The sequence below is a fragment of the Cyrtonyx montezumae genome, unplaced genomic scaffold (genome assembly GCF_038088225.1).
Source record: "Cyrtonyx montezumae isolate F1298 unplaced genomic scaffold, pur_monq_1.0 scaffold_10, whole genome shotgun sequence".
NCBI lineage: Eukaryota > Metazoa > Chordata > Aves > Galliformes > Odontophoridae > Cyrtonyx > Cyrtonyx montezumae.
Genome location: NW_027071826.1, coordinates 11,860,863 through 11,873,974, shown reverse-complemented (window position 1 = coordinate 11,873,974; position 13,112 = coordinate 11,860,863).

The following is a 13,112-nucleotide window of genomic DNA, read 5'->3' as shown; positions in this document are numbered from 1 at the left end:
GTTAGAATGATTTGTATTAGAGCAGTGTCCTCTATGATCCTGTCTATGATCAGGTTCAAATTGTCCTAGGCTCTGGAAAATGTGGGAAGAGACAAAAATTCTGAATGTTAAGTAGATAATTATATGCAAAGGGTGGGAGAATTAAAGGATGGTTATCATCATCTTGTAAAGAACTGTGGTGTGGATATTACATTTTTGCTACATTTTAAGCATAGGTGCAAAGCAATGCTCAGGTGCAAGTCTGATTTGCATGCACTTTGCACACCATCCCATGTGTAGGTTACCACTGGCTGTGTGGAAATACTGATAACAGTGGAAGAGAAAGCTTGAGTCTTCCATCTCCAGCCGCACACATGGGCAGCTGGAAACATGGGTGGCTAGGCTTTCCACCCAAGGCAACAGCCAGGCATTCTGTCATGCTGTCCTCTGACACTATCTGGATGCTGATCAGACACACCTGCCTGAATTGTTCCCCTGCAACACAGTATAGATGAGCAGGAGAGTTACAGGAATGCCAAGCCCAGAAGACAAGTGGTCTTTTAGTGGTGGAAGAGATGATAAACTCAAAGGAAGATGCATTTGGAGTAACGTTTCAAGGTATACTCTGTGCATGCTTACAAGTTTTTATGACCATGACACTACACAAACAACCAGAACAATGCTGGGCTGATGAAAGAGGGGGAGGATATTTAGACACTGCTGTTTCACCTCGTGTTGGCAGGGATATGGAAATTACAAAGTGATAAGGAGAGATGTAAAAGGGAGGGGAGGTCAAGAGTGATTGACTGCGTACTTCATTAAGCAATATTGGCCACATCGAGTTGTAGTGAAGTCTTAGTACATCTGTAGCATGCTTTTGTCTGAGGCAATAAAATGGCTACCTGTCTCTGAATGGACAGAGAGGGGGAGATATTTTCAAAAGGAGAAATGTTGACTTTCTAGGAGAGCTGGATGGTTACTTACTATTTTTTGTCTTTGAAGACTGTATATTATCAATTAACATCGTGATTTAACCCACAGAAGTAATTCTACTTAGGTTATTGAGATAAAAGGCAGGAGTAAGGCTTTCAGACATAGGCCTCAAAAAAATTCTAAGATTCAAGAATAGCAAGCTTTTCTTCCTGTTTAAGCTCCTTTAATAAAAATGCAGATATTGCTTTCTTAACCACAATAGGAACTCTAGTCATTATTTTTCAATACTAATGTTAGTGTTTTTCTGTAACTTCTGATGCTCTGTAATTCTAGATACCCATGTCTAATCCCATATGTAACATGTTTATTAGATGTAATATTTTATCTCTTGGATACAGTTTCTGACACTATCGTTTTGTTCTTATTTCAATAAAACTGATATCCTTCCTTCTCACCCTGACAGGTTACACTGAATTTTTTTATCACAAAAGAAAGTTAGAAAGGTTCTTCCACAAAAGACAAAAATGGACTGCATGTAGTGTGGCTTAATTTAATTTATCTCATAAAATTCAGACCAAATAAAGTAACTTTATAATATTAGATATAGCCAAAAGTGAGCTGGGATTCTTTTTTTGTTGTTGTTTGTTTTTAATATATGATTATCTAGTCTCAGTAAATCTGTAGCTCATTGGCTTCATCACCTGTATCCTTGTGAAAACAGAATGAAATAGTACCAAAAGCTCGTGTGATTTCTGATTTTCTTTGGGAATTCACTATCCGTGTGTTTTAATCAAGTGATAATATGTAGGAACCATTCCAGCTTTCAGCTGACAAAAGCACAATATTAGTTGTTTGATGAGAGCTCCTCTATGGATACAAATTCCACATGGATTTTCCCAGGCTTTGTAAATTTATTAAAAAATAATATATTCTATACACAATTAAAACATGAATGTTAAAAGAGTAAGTAAGTAATTTCCTGGGAATGTGAAATCATCGAGAAAATATAGATGTTTTCATATAATTTTAACTGTCATATAATAATTTGCAAGGCACAGAAAACATCTGAAACCTTTGGTATCCAGATCCAGAAAAGATTCTCACTAGAAAAGCATTCCTTTCTGACCACCTTCTGGAATAAAGGACTTCTTTATCTCCTTTGTCATATCTGTAGTGTTTTGTTAGTCAGAGGCTGCTGTTGAATACGGAAGATGGAAAATGCTTGTCTTATTTCATATTCATTTTCTACACCTTGTCAACAAGTGCACAGCTCGCCAGTGAAGCTGCATTTCATGCAATGCATCCAAAGGTTACAACTTATAGGTCAGAGATGGGAATTTTCACTTTGCAATCACTGGGCAGCTGAGACTTCATACATTACTGTGGTGACAGGTATAGTACGCAATGATGAACCTTCTGTCAGTCAGATAGAGGTCACATTGGTATCAGTTACTAACATACCTCTCTCCTAGCTTTAAAAAAAAAAAAAAAAAAAAAGGAAAATTAAAAAAGTCTATTTTTTTCCTTCTTGTGGAAAATGGAAACAGAGTTGATGTTCACTAACGTCAAGTGGCTGGAGATTTAGAGCCCCAGAGCTCAGGAGGTCTCCTTTAGCTGCGCTGGGAGTACTTTCAGCACCAACATAAATCGCTGCCTGAACTGAGACCCACAAATGCTATTCTAGAAGCAAATATGACAGCCACGTAAACATGTATCGTGCAGGAAACAATGAACTCCAACCCAATGTTGGAGAATCTCAAATAAGAGCACGTCAATCTCCTGTTTCATAGCTTTTTTTGTTTTGTTTTGTTTTCATATTTAGCATTATTTACACAAAACCAATTAAAAATTATTAACAGACAGACAAATTTTTAGCTTTGGAAATGAGATGGCTGAATTTCACATTAAAGAGGAAGCTTTAATGTGAATAAAGGAAGTGAATAAGGGTAGTTTACTTAAGATGTACCTTCAACTCTGTAATTTTCATACTTTCATGTAAAGATCAGAATACAAAATCTATCATTATTATGTCTTTTTATACCATCCTTCTGTTCTTTGACAAATAAATGCCATAACACACCAGATAACAAACAGAATATTTATATTACAAAGGTTAAAGGATCATGCCATCTGTAGGTAGCTCAAAGCATTTTGGTCAACTGCAATAAAATCTTGTCTCAAGGTCCCCCGAGGTTAATGTGATCAATGAACTTCACAGTCAGTCTATGAATGAGGCCGCAGAAGAATCTTCCTAAGTTCCTACATTTTCCTACTTGTGGTACGTGAACATCCACAAGCAAATGTTGGCCCTCCTGAACAAGATAGTTTTGATTACACATTTTTTGTGTCAAAAAAGAAGTCCTTATTGCCCTCCAAAATAAATAAATAAATAAATAAATAAATAAACTAAGGAGGCATAGAGAAAGAAAAAAATAAAAAAGGAAAACAATTCTAACATAAAGCAGTGTTTATACACATAAAATAAATTGATTTTGCCAAGGTTAAATTTGTCTAGTGGAGCCTATACTTGAGATCATTCAAGTGCTCTCTTGAGTTATCTCATTGTACCAGAGTTTGCAGGACAGGGCCTTGAATTTGTTTCTGCCACACAATGTAGATATATAAGAAGACAAGATTTAATTGAAACATCTTGAAAGAGTCTTCAATAATTCTTCAATAAACTTTTTATGAAAGAAGAATCATAGCGTATAAGAATCCAATAGTAGAGATACTGATTTAAAATGTAACTATAGTTTGAAATAAATGTGCCTGAAATCTATAATAAATATGTTTCCATATGTAAGGGAAGACTTTAGAGGGGGAAGGCTTTGATCATTAAAAAAAAAATTTAATTTATATTGCATATTGTATTTTAGAAATAGTGTTCATAGCATGAATTTGATGCAGACATGCCATAAGTTTATGCAAAGACTTATTTAGCTGATGAAGACACTGACCTTACAGGGGATCAGCTTTGCTGGAGTGCCATCCTCAAGCAAACAAAAGATGATTCTTGGTTAAATAACCTTGTGCATCAGAACAAAAAATGTCTGAGATTGTTAGACTTTTATTTATAGTCATGTCTTTAACAAATATGCAAATGATTTACCTGACCTAGTATTTTAGCATAATAGGGTTTGAACCCAAATCCTTAGTGTAACAGAGGCCAATGCTTATGTTTTCCCACCTATCTTGAGGCACTAAACTGAGAAGTCCACTCCAAAAGCCAAGACACTTTAACAACTTCTACAGTTAAGAACAGTAAGGAGTAATTGCATGGTGTTTCAACCACCATAAAAAAAAAAAAAAAAAGGAAGTCTTAATTATATATAGCCATATTTTATGTTAGAATCTCTAAAGGTTCTGATAAGAAAAAAAAGTGCTAAATTCATGCTAAATGTCTACAGTATTAATGGAAATTTTTTAAAACTCACTGCTATTTATGTCCTTTTAGGAAGTCCTGGAAGCCAGGAAGTGTTCTTGCAGCTTTCACTGCCTGGGAATTGGTGGTTATGAATATGAAAAATTCACCCTAATAGTCCAAAGAAAATTTTTTAAAAAGTTATCCAGGGCCCAATTTTCAGAGTCCTTTCCCATTACTTTAAGTTTTCCTTTACTATGATAAGATACCTTTGTCATCCTTGTCACAGACACATCTGCTTCTGTTACCTGTCACTGTGACATACCTCAAGTAAATTCTAGGGAGTATAGCGTCTAAAGATGAGAAGAACAAGCCTGTAGCCCGATCTCAGTTGGTAGGACTGCAGGAATTAATCAAGTTTTCAGATGGCCAATGCATCTATCATTTGACAATAAACAATGTATTTAGAAAATATGAAACACTACCTTTCCTTTGTTCACTTTTGAGGAAATGTAGCACAAGCAGAAAAAGCTTTAAGGTTTTCTTAAGGTTAGTGTCCAGTCCTTTTTTGCAGATTTAGCAATGATTATATAAGAAAAAAGTCCATCATAATCTTAGAATTAAGCTTTATTAAACTGGCTCTCACCCCATCTCTGCATCCATTAAATTATCTCTCTTCCTTTCTTCCTCATCTCCCCCAAAGATACTATTTGTTAGGACATAGAGAATAAAATCTCTGTATGTGCATTTTTGCTTATTAGCTGCACCCAGTGCCTCATCATTTGCCAAATTCATATTTATTGCACAAGGAGCACAGAAACAATGTGAAATCAATCTCTTTTTGCTTGGCCAGATAAACCTAAGTCAGAATAAGAGAAAGAAAGGCACACAGAGAGTGAAATAGGGAGAAAATAAAGCAGGAAAACAGAAACACCATCCCAATGGTGATGGATAACTGAAGTGAACATGTCAGGATGGTATTATGTAAATTACCAAAGCAGCTGAGCAGTGCACTGATGATTACAGAGGATGTGAACACTGTTGTGGTCCCCAGGTGCCACCATGCCTTGTTATTTTTTCTTCCCTCCAACTACCCTTGGGGTAGATTCTTCCTGACCTGAGTCCTTGAAAAAAATCATCCAAGAAATGCGTTCCTAAAAAAAAAGGTTAGAGGACATCTATGACATTTCTCTAAAGCAGTAACTGCTCTCTCTTTGTTGCCAGTTTAACATTCCAAAAAGAGCCTTTTACTTACACCAGAGAAGGATTTGACTTATCAAACACCTTGATTACAGAATGAGCTCAAGGTCAAAACATTTTTAAAAAGAAAATGGAAACTGAAAGGTGAGTAAAGCTATTCTATATTATTTGGAAAAAACTTATATCCCTCTCATTAGACATTTAGTGTATTTGTTTTCTATTTTTTGTGTTTGTGTTCTATGTGCATTTTCTTTTGTCTTTTGGGGAGGGCTTTTTTAAAGAACTGTTAATGACAATTGACAAGTGATGATTTGCCAATAAGTTCTCATTTGGAATTTGTCCTTGTTTGAACTGAATGTGGACCCAGAACCCAAAGTTCTGTAGTCAATGGATATGCACAAAATATATTCAGACATACATCTGAATCTTCTGTAGTTTTATTGGGATTGAAACTTAGAAAATAATAAAACTTACTTACTTTATGCAAAGCAAGTTTTTCAACGTCAGGAATTTTACTCAAATGCTTCCTTGTAACTGATACTATAAATGGAATAAACCAAAAAAAAATTAAAAAAAAAAGAAAGAAAGAAAAGAAAAGAAGAAAAGAAAAGAAAAGAAAAGAAAAGAAAAGAAAAGAAAAGAAAAGAAAAGAAAAGAAAAGAAAAGAAAAGAAAAGAAAAGAAAAGAAAAGAAAAGAAAAGAAAAGAAAAGAAAAGAAAAGAAAAGAAAAGAAAAGAAAAGAAAAGAAAAGAAAAGAAAAATCTATAGATGTCATCAAAAGTATTCTTAGAATTTTTTTTATCAGGTTCCTAATTAATTTGTAATTGCTTTTCATCAGTAGATGAAATTATTTTATTAGCATCATTCAACTCAGTCTAAGTTGATCTATGATCAGTAGACAAAATGCCCATTACAATAATCAAATTTTCATGAAGTTTATGGAAGCCTAAACTAGCCCCTCCTAAAGGTTCTACACACAGATGAATGACATAGCAAAGAGGGAATCTTTGCTTTTCACATCTATCTAGATGACTACAAATTGTTCAGCTCTCCTTAAAATGTAGAATTGGGCCTGTGTGAATTTGAGGTTCAACAAGGTCAAGTGCACTTGGGCTGGTGCAATCCTAGGTATTTACACAGACTAGGGGAAGAACTCCTGGAAAGCAGCCCTGTGGAGAAGGGCTTAAGGGTCCTGGTGGACAAGAAGATGGACATGAGTCAGTAGTGAGTGCTTACAACCCAAAGGGACAAATATATCCTGAGCTACATTAAAAAAAGAATGGCCAGGAGGGACAGGGAGGTGACTGTCCCCCTCTACTCAGCTCTTGTGAGGTCCCATCACTGAGCTCAGCAATATCAATAAGGATCATCAGTGTTTACTCCTTCAATGGGAATTTCTTGGTCTAAGTAATGTTACGTCTGTACAGCAAGTGAACTTTCTAGCACTGCTCTGGCCAATGTCATTGGACTAACAGGGGAAGGTGATAGCTGACACTTGTACAGGTTTAAATTTGAAATTGCATTTAATTTGTATATTTTTACGTAATTGAAAACATGGGTCTTTAAGGCAAATATAGCAGGAAATGCATAACCTGCTAAAAAGTATACACAACATAACCACTATTTAAAGGAGTTTCCTATCTCTGAAGCCTATCACAAAGCCTTTCCAATGGCATATGCATTTCTTCTATTAACACCAGTAGGAGGTAGCAGTTTGCACAAAAGAGTACACATGAGGTGGTAGCAGTCTAGAAACTTTTGCTTCTGGTGTGAAAATTGCTTTCCAGTGGTCAAGGTTGGCATAAGCGATGTAGAGTTCATCTTGGATTCAATGCTGCATGCAGCTCTTCCATGTGTGGAATTTATGAACAAGATCAGTATGACTTCTTTGGGATCCTTTTCTGATTGCCTTTCTTTCAGCCTCTGTACTTGGCCCTGAATATGCCCTCTAGATTAAATTCATGTCAAAATTAGAATAAACATGGCTACACAGAGAAGCTTTATGTTGCCATCCTTATCTTTGGCTTCTTTGTTAATACACTATAGTTTGGTTTCCCAAGACATCTTAAAAATACCAGGTGATAAGAATATGATTTTAATGGAAAAAAAATTGCATGGGTAACTTCTACCAGTTTGGAATTGGACAGATTTTCTAGCCTGCTGTATTGCTTGGCCCCTTCCACATTCCTGAACTCCGTTATAAACTGCAGTATAAACTATGAAGGAACAAATGCTTCTTTATTTGTTCCCTATGGCATTTAATTCAGAGATTTTTTATATAACTTCAGAAATAGATTATATAGAAAAAACATGGAATCTGAGATATCCTTCATGTGACTTTCTCTGTTCTGTATTGTATAAATTCTCTTATAACCATTAAGAGTACAAATCCTGCTAATTGTTAATTGGAAATTCAATGGGACTTGATAACACACTTCACTTAATTGCTTTTGAGCAGCCAACACAGCTTTCAGAAGTGGCAGATATTTGTGACCAGATTTGCTCCGATATGCTGGGTCCAATCTGTCAAGAACAAAAGTATCACTTCCAAAATGCCACTAATCCTCTACTGTTTGGCTTTTTTTTGCAGAACCTAGACTACCTATATCTGGAGTTCTTTTGTTCTGCTTGGATTATCTTTAAAAAGATAAATAGATATGAAATTTTTGTAGATAAACATTTTATTTTTTTTAGTTTAAAGTATTTATTTTGAGGTTATTTTTCATCTGTCAAAAAACCAAAACCAAAACCAAAAACCAAAAATAAACAAAAGCACCTTACTTCTGGCCATGTAATAATTACTTGCATTGGAATTATGTCTTTTATCTCAAGTGATCCCAAAGTATGTTACTAACTTAAACTGAAACACACTGTACTAAATACTACACATAGGGATCACTTCACTCACCACTGTAGCAACCACTTCTGTGGTGAAATGAGCCAACTCTTCAAGAGCTCGGTTCTGCAAGATGTTGAGTTCTATTAGCCCGGTACAATGCCCTCTGAAGTCAATATGAGACTGCTAAAGATTTCATTGGGCTCTGGATGAGAATGTATTACACTTTTCCATCAAAGTATTTGTGAACATGCTTAACTTAAGCACTTGAGCAGTTCCATTGATGTTAATAGATCTTTAAGTTGCTTAAAGCTGAACGTGTGAGTTTTTGAAGTAGTGCTGAAGTGCCTTAATGCTGTGCACTTCAGAACACAAGTGCTCTGCCAGAACATAGAGAAGCAGAAAACAAAAACTGAGGAACATCTTAATTTATCAAATCTATGGATGGTAACATTTAAACACCCTTATTGAACACACCATCATAGACAACATGAAAGAAGAATAGTCCACTCCTTGAAACATTTTTGTATTCACTATATGCCAGTAAGTTTGTTATTACCCTTCTGTTTTATTACCAGTGATTTATTATTTGGAGACTGTAAAATCATGAATCTTTTGTGTTTGCAAATCACCGATCCCTCTTACTGTAATCCAGTAATTCATTACTTTTCTTCCTCTATTTGTAGTTGGATTAATAAGCATTTCCTACACTAATTTATTATTTAAAAAGCTATAAGAAGGAAAAGGCCTACAAGCTGGAGCAAAGCAACAGGAAAGGACTATTGCAAAGCAATGGGAGGAAAATGAATTGTTGCTGTGTTTACTACTAGGCAGCTCCAAGGATGTTACCTCTCAGTTTCAAAGACAGTAAGGTTTTGTGATACTTGAAAAGATAGTAAGTCCAGGTCAGAACTGGGACAGTAATAACCCTTCTTCATAACCTGACTGCACCCTTCCATGTTAACATACTGTGAACTGAGCACAAGTGACAAAACCAATCCATCACTGCACTGCCAACACAAAGAAGAATAGAGAGGTTAACAGAAATTGATGACATCCCCGCTTGAATTTTACACTGATTCGGCCAGCTCTGCGATTGAAACAGACAAAGATTTATAGTCCGAGCTAGGACGCTGGCTCTCCTTGATTGCCTTGATTTTTTTTTTTATGCGCTTCTGCATATTTATTTCCAAGCTCATCACAGGCTTGTAGCATTAGAATGCTGATTTGATTTTACATTCCAAGAGGGGTAGACATTATGCAGCCATTTGCATGATGTGAGAGAAATCACCATAACGGCTTGTGATATCGGCGACCAAAATAATCACTAATATTCACCTGTATAAGCAGGATTGTGTAATATTTTTTTGAAATTCAGATTTTTTCCTTTTGTGTCTCTTTCTGTGAAAAAAAAATATATATATATATATATATAAAAAGAGGGAATTATTCCATATCCTGTGGATGAGAAATTGTGTTTTGTCATGCCTCCGAGGGCTACAGTGGTATTGAGCTTTTATGAATTCGTTTGATATCAGGGCTGAGCGTTACGAGTTCCAACACAAATTTTTTTCCCCATGACATTATTACTGAAAGCTTTTATCAGTTCATTGTGACAAAAAATTGATTATTATCCTTGACATTTGATGGATAGCTTTCATAAACTTACTATTTTTTTCCATTCTTTCCCTTTTTCCTGCTTTTTTTTCTTTTTTATTTATTTATTTATTTTATTTGTGTGTGTGTGTGTATACATGACACTAAAGTTTCTATATGAAGGCTCTATTGTTTGAAGAGGAAAAAAAATCAAGCAACATCCATGATGTATTCTTCTGCTACTGCTATCTGTGAGGAAGTTAGAAGTGAAGAGACAATTCTTCTTCCTTATAATTTCTTCCACTTAAACACTAGGAAAATGTATGCTCATGCTGTTTAAAGATAAATTTGAATTCTTAATATAATTTTTCTATTACCTGAAAAGGGGATTTTGAAGAAATTGTGATTCAGTCATTGATAGTCACTCTATAGGTTAATTCAGACCTTGACCTTTGTCGAATTCTAATACTTCTTCAGAGTTACTAAGTTTTATACAAATATTCAGCAGGTGCCTGTCAGAAGAACAAAGCTGCCTTTAAATAGTTTAACTCTTGTTTATTGCATTCTAACAACAAGGGGGTATGGGACTCAACTCACTCTAAACAATGCCAGGAGCTGAAGCAAATGGTGATTCAATTACAGTCCCCCACAAATGCACAAATGGCAGCATTCACCTTTGAGTGTGCATTAGTGTTGATAGGAACACTGTGTTTGCCTTAGGAGGAGAATATACTTTAAGAGAATGTGGCAGAATAGCGTGCCTCTGAAAGAGTGGGAAATCGTTGCTTTCCCTCACTGCCATTTTCAGTGATGAATCTGTAGAAGTCATCCCAGGGACCCTCGCTGAAACAAAAAATGTGAGGATAGGGAACTTTAGAGAAATTTGTGAAGATAGGAAACCAGCCAGAGGCCAGACCACACATTTGCTAGAGAAAACGGGCTTTACAGAAGAAAAGATTAGTTATAGGAACAGATTTTAACCTTTTGAAACAAATGTTGTTAAGTGCCAGATCAATTAAGAAACAGAAAATAGAAGTTTTCTGAACTGTGTGTCATTTTCAGACATTTGGTGGATTGTGAGATCAGGGAAGTCAACTCTGAATAGAAATAAGAAAATTTAGCTGTACTGTTACTGTTCAGATGCTCAAGTGATTTCTGGTATTGGACACTTTAAAGAACAGTTACAACATGAGGGTGAAAAAGAGCAAGAGGTTACTGCACAGCAGGACTGAGGGGCCTCAATCCATTGCAAAACCTGTGATTTGTGCCCTTTGCCATGAGAAGTGAATGAACAGCTGCAATCTTCTTAATTCTCTCCTCCAGACTTTGAACCCCTCTGTAATCCCCAGTCTGTCTTGGGGATAGGTTCTGGGACAACTTAATCAAATAGGAACATTATAAAAGTCAGTAATATTCTAGGAAAGTAAGAATTTTCTAATGAATACTTTGTAACTTTCTGGTGTACTGAAAAGGAGAAATGAACAGTATTAAGAAAAAGATAGGTTAAAGTTAATTATATTGACTTACTTGAGATGTGGTAAGTTGCAAAAATATTCAGAGGAATGTTGAACTAGTGGATGAATGAAGAAAGAACTTGGAAGAGTGACAAATTTCTGAGGCTCTGGGCAAAAATATTGTTGCATCACTGTTCAGGAAGGATGAATAATTTGATTTTAACTAATTGTAGACTGGTTAACAGGATACAGAGCAACTAAGTCAAAGTTACATGAGATGAAATGAACAAAGAGTTAAATTATGGCAATGTACATGTAATCAGGGGAAAACAGCTTGTCTGAAAATAAACATTGTGAAATAAATTTGCACTTTTTTATTAAGCTTATAATTTCATTGGCAAAGATTTCTGCAAGGCCTTTGATTTCCTTTTGATTTAGAAGTACAACAGGTAATGAATTCACTAAATTCTTTCTGTCTGGTGCTTTTGTAAAGGAATTGTAATGAAAAGCTTTTTCCTGACTTCCTCATGTCCTGATTCAAATTACAACCTAACTAGTGATGAATAAAAGCAATGTTAAATCACTATTTTTAGAATTTACAGGCTTAAAAAATCAATAGTATGGTTAAAAATGAGAAAGACACATCTGAAAAAGAACTGGAATGTTATTGAGTAAGATTAATATTACCATTTTCCCTCACAGTGTCACATACCTAGGAACTAGGACTGCACGTTACAATTTCACTATGAAGGGGAAATGCACATCTTTCTTAAGTAGCTGGAAATTGTCAGAAGTTCGTAAGGTCTAAAAAAAACCATATGATCAGGAAGCTAAGAGAGCAAATACTAGCCCTTATACCTGTAGCCAGATAGAGTCAAAAGTTGTCAATTAACCAGAGGAATAATTTATTTTAGAATCTCATGACTTCTCCAGCTCTTGTGTTTACCTAAAAATGAAAACATCTGTAAAGATATATTCTATCTTACCAGAAGGACTGATGGTTGCCAACAGGCAGGTAGGATCATAAATGTCCTTTCTACTTCTAAGTTTAAAGAACTACTGAATTGTCAGATTAATTTAAAAGAAGCAAATATATATATATAACAGACTATGGACCCCATAAACTAGAACTGCTTAAACCAAGAGGCCCAAATTATACACTGAAAAGTTACTATTAGGAAACCTAAATGACAGTTTCAGGGCTAAAGGCAAATGTATATAAGATCTGAGCACTTTTGTATGGAAAGTTGTCACTTCCTTGTGCTATGTTAGATTTTTCATTTGTTTTCTTACTTATAAAAAAATAGGATTTCAAATGCAGCTCTGAGAGAGGGAAAAAAAACATATTGGCCGCTGCTTTCCCTGTGCTAAAATAATTTCACACTCTGAAAACAGGAACATACTACTGTTGGTGCCTTGGCTCCATTTGTCTGTGCACTAGCTACATGTGGCTTTTTTCAGTTGGATTGTATATACCTGGTGGTTTAGCCTTGGCAAACAGCCCAGTTCCCACCCAGACACTCACTCAATCCTAAGGCTTAGAGGGACAGAGGGAGAAAATAAGATGAGAAAATTTGTGGGTTGAGTTAGAAGCGAGGAGGTTGCTTACCAGCTACAGACACAAAGCAGAACCGATTCAACTTGGAAAAATCAGTTTAAGTTGTTATTAATTAAAATAGGTTTGGGTTGGGAGAAACAAAATACAGACTTTAAAACATCACCTATCCTTCCTTACCTCCTCCCAGAAAGAGCA